A 6,000-nucleotide genomic window follows, 5' to 3' on the forward strand; every position below is an offset into this window, starting at 1 on the left:
TCATATGTCTCTTGGCTTTCTGAATGTCCTCTTTTGAAAGGTGTCTATTTAGGTCCTTTGCCCATTTTTTTGATTGGATTATTTATCTTCCTTTTGTTAAGTTGTATGAGTTCCCTATGAAGGTTGGAGATTAAACCCTTATCGGTGATAACATTGGCAAATATATTGTCCCATGTAGTGGGCTTTCTTGTTGTTTTGTTGATGGTTTCTTTTGCTGTGCAGAAGCTTTTTATTTTGATGTATTCCCATTTGTTTATTTTCTCTTTAGTTTCCATGCCCTAGGAGCTGTATCGGTGAAGAAATTGCTTCGGCATATTTCTGAGATTTTGTTGCCTTTGGATTCCTCTAGTATTTTTATGGTTTCCTGTCTTACATTTAAGTCCTTTATCCATTTTGAGTTTACTTTTGTGTATCGTGTAAGTTGGTGGTGTAGTTTCATTTTTTTGCATGTATCTGTCCAATTTTCCCAACACCATTTATTGAAGAGACTGTCTTGACTCCATTGTATGTTCTTGCCTCCTTTGCCAAATATTAATTGAGCATATTGGTTTGGGTCGATTTCTGGGTTCTCTATTCTATTCCATTGATCTATATGTCTGTTCTTGTGCCAGGATCAGGCAGTTTTGAGAACAGTGGTTTTGTAACACAGTTTGATATCTGGTATTGAGATCCCACCTACTTTGTTCTTCATTCTCAGGATTGCTGCAGCTATTCGGGGTCTTTTTTTATTCCAGATGAATTTTTGAAGAGTTCATTGTAGATCTGTGAAATATGCCATTGGTATTTTAATGGGAAGTGTGTTGAATTTATAGATTGCTTTGGGTATTATGGACATTTTGATGATGATGATTCTACCAATGAAAGAACATGGTATGTTCTTCCATCTGTTTATGTCTTCCTCTATCTCTTTTTCAACATCCTGTAGTTTTATGATTAGAGGTCTTTTACCTCTTTAGTTAAGTTTATTCTTAGGTATCTTAATTTTTTGGTGCAATGGTAAATGGGATTGCTTTTTTAGTCTCTCTTTCTGTAAGTTCACTATTGGTGTAGGAAATGCCATAGATTTCTTGGCATTAATTTTGTATCTTGCTACATTGTCTAATTCATTTATTAAGTCTAATAGTTTTTTGATGGAGTCTTTAGGATTTTTTATGTATAATAGCATGTCATCTGCAAATAAGGACAGTTTTTCCTCTTCTATTCCAATATGGATGCCTTTTCTTTCTTCTTCTTGTCTAATTGCAATGGCTAATACTTCCAGTACTATGTCAAACAGGAGTGGTGAGAGTGGGCATCCCTGTATTGTTCCTGTTCTTAGGGGAAACGGTTTTAGTTTTTTTTCATTGAGTATGATGTTGGCTGTGGGTTTGTCATATATGGTTTTTATTATGTAGAGGTATGATCGTTCCATTCCCAACTTGCTGAGAGTTTTTATCAGAAATGGGTGTTGGATTTTGTCAAATGCTATTTCTGCATCAAGAGATATGACCATGTGGTTTTTTTCCTCTCAATTTGTTTATGTGATGTATCACGTTTATTTATTTGTGGACATTGTACCATCCTTGCATCCCTGGGATAAATCCAACTTGGTCATGGTGTATGATCTTTCTGATGAACTGCTGGATCCGATTTGCTAAGATTTTGTTGAGGATTTTGGCATCTATGTTCATGAGGGATATTGGCCTGTAATTCTCTTTCATTGTGTTCTCTTTATCTGGTTTTGATATTAGGGTGATGGTGGCATCATTGAATGAGCATGGAAGTGTTCCTTCCTCTTGAATTTTTTGTAGTAGTCTGAGGATAGGTTTTAGTTCTTCCTTGAATGTTTGGTAAAACTCCCCTGTGAAGCCTTCTGCCCCTGGGCTTTTGTTTGCTGGAAGCTTTGTGATGACTGCTTCAATTTCTTCCATAGTTATTGGCTTATTGAGATTTTTAGATTCTTCCTGATTGAGTTTTGAATGTTTTATTTTTCTAGGAATATGTCCATTTCTTCCAAGATGTCTAGTTTGTTAGGGTAGAATTGTCCATGATATTTTTTAACAATCAGTTGTATTTCTGGGGGGTCTGTTGTTATTTTACCTCTATCATCTCTGATTTTGTTTATTTGTGTCCTCTCTCTTTGCTTCTTCGTGAGCCTGGCTAGAGGTTCATCAATATTGTTTATCCTTTCAAAGAACCAGCTCTTGGTTTCGTTGATTTTATATATTGTTTTTTTGTCTCTATATCATTTATTTCTTCTCTGATCTTTATTATCTCCTTCCTTCTGCTCACTCTGGGCTTTTCTTGTTGCTCTCTTTCTAATTCTTTGAGATGTAGGGTTAGATGATTTACTACCATTTTTTCTTGTTTTTTGAGGTAGACCTGTAGGGCTATAAACTTCCCTCTCAGGACTGTTTTCATTCTGTCCCATATGTTTTGGATTGTTGTGTTTTCATTGTCATTAGTTTCCAGGATGTTTTTAATATCTTCTTTGATCTAATTGGTAACCCAATCAATATTTAATAACATGCTATTCAGCTTCCAAGTGTTTGAGTATTTTGGGTTGTTTTTATTGTAGTTTATTTCTCATATTATGCCATTGTTGTCTGAGAAGATGCTTGGTATGATTTCAATCTTCTTGAATTTGGAGAGTCTTTGCTTGTGACCCAATATGTGGTCTATTTTTGAACATTTCCCATGTGCACTTGAGAAGAACGTATATTCCGTGGCTTTAGGGTGAAATGTTCTGAAGATGTCAATTAAGTCCATCTGATCTAGTGAGTCTTTTAGGACTGCTGTTCATTTGCTGATTTTTTGTCTAGAGGATTTATCCAGGGATGTCAGTGGTGTATTAAAGTATCGTACTATGATTGTATTGTTGTTGATTGCTCCCTTGATATGTTCCAGGAGGTGTTTTTTTTTTATGTATTTGGGGGGTTCCTGCATTGGGTGCATATATGTTTATCAGGGTTAAATCTTCTTGTTATATCGATCCCTTTAGTATTATGAAGTGGCCTTCCTTATCTCTTATCATGACCTTCACTTTGATGTTTATTTTTTCAGATATAAGTATTGCTACCCCAGCTTTTTTTTTCATTTCCATTTGCCTGAAAGGTATTTTTCCATCCCTTCACTTTCAGTCTGTGTGAGTCCCTTATTCTGAGGTGGGTCTCTTGTAGACAGCAAATATATGGTTCATGTTGTTTTATCCAGTCAGCCACTCGATGTCTTTTGGTTGGAGCATTTAGTCCATTTACATTTAAAGTTATTAATGTAAGGTACTTGTTTGTAGCCATTTCTAATTTTTGTGCCTGTTTTCTTTGTTAGCTTTTTATTTCTTCTTTTTACATCAGTCCTGTTAGCATTTCTTGCATTGCTGGCTTGGTGGTGATAAACTCCCTTAACCTTTTTTTGTCTGTGAAGCTTCTTATTTCCCCTTCAATTTTGAATGATAGCCTTGCTGGATAGAGTATTCTTGGATTCAGCCCTTCGCTTTGCATCACTTTGTAAATTTCTGTCCATTCTTTTCTGGCCTGATGTGTTTCTGTTGAGAAATCATTTGATAATCTAATGGGAGATCCCTTATATGTAACTTTCCATCTCTATCTTGCAGCCTTTACGATTCTCTCTTTGTCCTGAACATTAGCCATGGTAATTATGATGTGTCTTGGTGTGGGTCTTCTCTGGTTCATCTTGTTAGGGGCTCTCTGTGCTTGTGTGATTTATTTCTTCCCCACCCCAGGGAAGTTTTCTGATATTATTTCTTCCAATAGGTTTTCTAACCCTTGTTCCTCTTTCTGTTGTTCTGGCACCCTTATTATTCGTATATTGTTTCATTTCATGTTGTCCCTTAGCTCACTTAGGCTCTCCTCCTGTCTTTTAATTTGTTTCTCCAATTGCTGTTCATTTTGGGTGTGTTTTGTTTCCCTGTCTTCTGATTCACTAATTTGGTCCTCCGCTTTTCCTAGTCTACTGTTGAAACTTTCCACGGTGTTTTTTATTGCAGCTATATCACTCTTCATATCCTCTTGGTTATTACATAAGTTATTGATTTTTTTCATCTCTTTCTTTTTGATTCTTACATAAGTTGTTGATTTTTTCATCTGTTTCTTCTTGCTTCTTGCATAAGTTGTTGGTTTTTTCCTCCATCTGTTTTATGCACTCTAGGACCCTTAATCTGAGCTCTTATTCTGACATGTTGCATGCCTCTGTTTCACTTAGCTGCTTTTCTGGCGAGTCCTCTTCTTTCCTTTGGGGGTTTCTTTGTCTGCCCATGTTTGATCTCACCAACAGACCTAGATGTTGAGTCATTCAGGGGCTGCTCCTTGGGTGGCTGTGGCTCCTCGGGCTGTGGTTGCTCCTCAGGCGGTTGTGGTAGCAGTTGCTCTTCAGTTGGCAGTAGCTCCTCTGGTGGGTGCTGTTCACAGCTGTGGTGGCTCCTCTGGCTGGTGGGGGGAGGCTTCTCACACAGCTGCTGTTCCTCAGACAGAGGGTGTGTTGATTACGAGGCTGCTGTTCCTTGGATGGGTGCGGGCTACACATGCATCTGCTACTCCTGGAACTGGGGCAGACTTCTTATGTGGCTGCTGTTACTTGAATGGCGGCTGGCTGCAGGCTGCTGTTGTTCCTCTGATGTGGTAGGCTGCTTGTGGGGCTACTGCTCCTGGGCTTGGACAGGTTGATTGTAAATCTGGTGCTCCTCGGATGGGGTTGGGCTGCTTGCACGGCTGCTGCTCTTTGGATGGGAGTGAGCTGCACCCATCGCTGCTCCTCCTCTCAATGTGTCTGGTTATGTGGCTTGCTCTCTAGCACTTTAGCCAGACAGGATAAAATTCACCTTAACAAGACATGACTCAAGGGGAACAAAGCATGAATGTACTCATGACATTGATAACCCCAATATAAGTGACCACCTGATAAATGAGAATTAGGGGAAAGAAAAGAGAGTACAACTGATATCTAAGAGAGAGAGAGAAAAGAAAAAAAAAGATAGGAGAGAAAAGAAAAAGGAAAATACATATATATGGAAAAAACACCACAGAACCAATAGATAAACCAAACAAATACAAACACCAAACACCCAGTAAAGAGAGTGGGGGTAGAATCTGTAGAGGCTGAGCTGATATACAGGAAATAAGGTTAAGAATTGGATAAATGTGCAGAGGACCTCACTTCAGTATAGCAGAGGTAGAAAAGAGATGAGTGGCTAAGAAGAGACAGGAAGGGAACAAAATAATATATTTTCAAAAAGAATTGATTAAAAAATGGTATAAAAATAGAAAATAAGTAAAAATAAAATAAAATTGAATGATGAAAAAATAATGTGAAAAGTAGGAAATAAAGCAACAAACGAAAAAGGAGAACAAGGAAAAAAGGAAAAATAGCAACAAACAAATAAAGGGAAACAAAGAAAAAAGCAAAAAAAAAGCTAATAAAAATGAAAAATTGAAATGTCATTCCTTTGGCTGGCTTAAGAGCCCAGTTTTCTGGAGTGTCTGTGATTTTTTTTTTCTGTTGCTGTGACTGAAGGCCCCTCTATAGGCCAGACTCTTTTAACTCCCAGGGACTAATCAGATTGGTTTAATCCTTCATACCATTCTGGGTGGAATCTGGGTGTGGCTGTATTCCTTGCCTGGGAGCTGGAGGGAGGAGTTATATCCTCAGGAGAAAATGGCTGCCCAAGTCCTGGGCTCAGGCATGACTCAGCACTCAATTTGCTGCCACCTCTCCTGGGCCCCCTTCTCTCCCCAGCCTCTTCCCAGATTCCACTCATCCGCACCTTCTCCTGCTCCTCAGCACGGGTGAGTGTCTGTATCCAAAATGTCCTATGAACAGGATTCAGTGAAAACAAACAAACAAATGCCGGCCACAGAAACGAGGGAGACTGAGTCTCCGTAAGCTCCTCTCTTACCGGCACTGCATGGTCTGGTCAGCACTTCAGGCTGCCCCCTTTAGGCTCAGTCCTCCGTAATTATGGAACCCAGATCTCAAATCCCCCAACTCCCACAGTCTTGCAGATTT

The sequence above is a fragment of the Myotis myotis genome, unplaced genomic scaffold, assembly GCF_014108235.1.
Source record: "Myotis myotis isolate mMyoMyo1 unplaced genomic scaffold, mMyoMyo1.p scaffold_m19_p_4, whole genome shotgun sequence".
Taxonomy (NCBI): Eukaryota; Metazoa; Chordata; class Mammalia; order Chiroptera; family Vespertilionidae; genus Myotis; species Myotis myotis.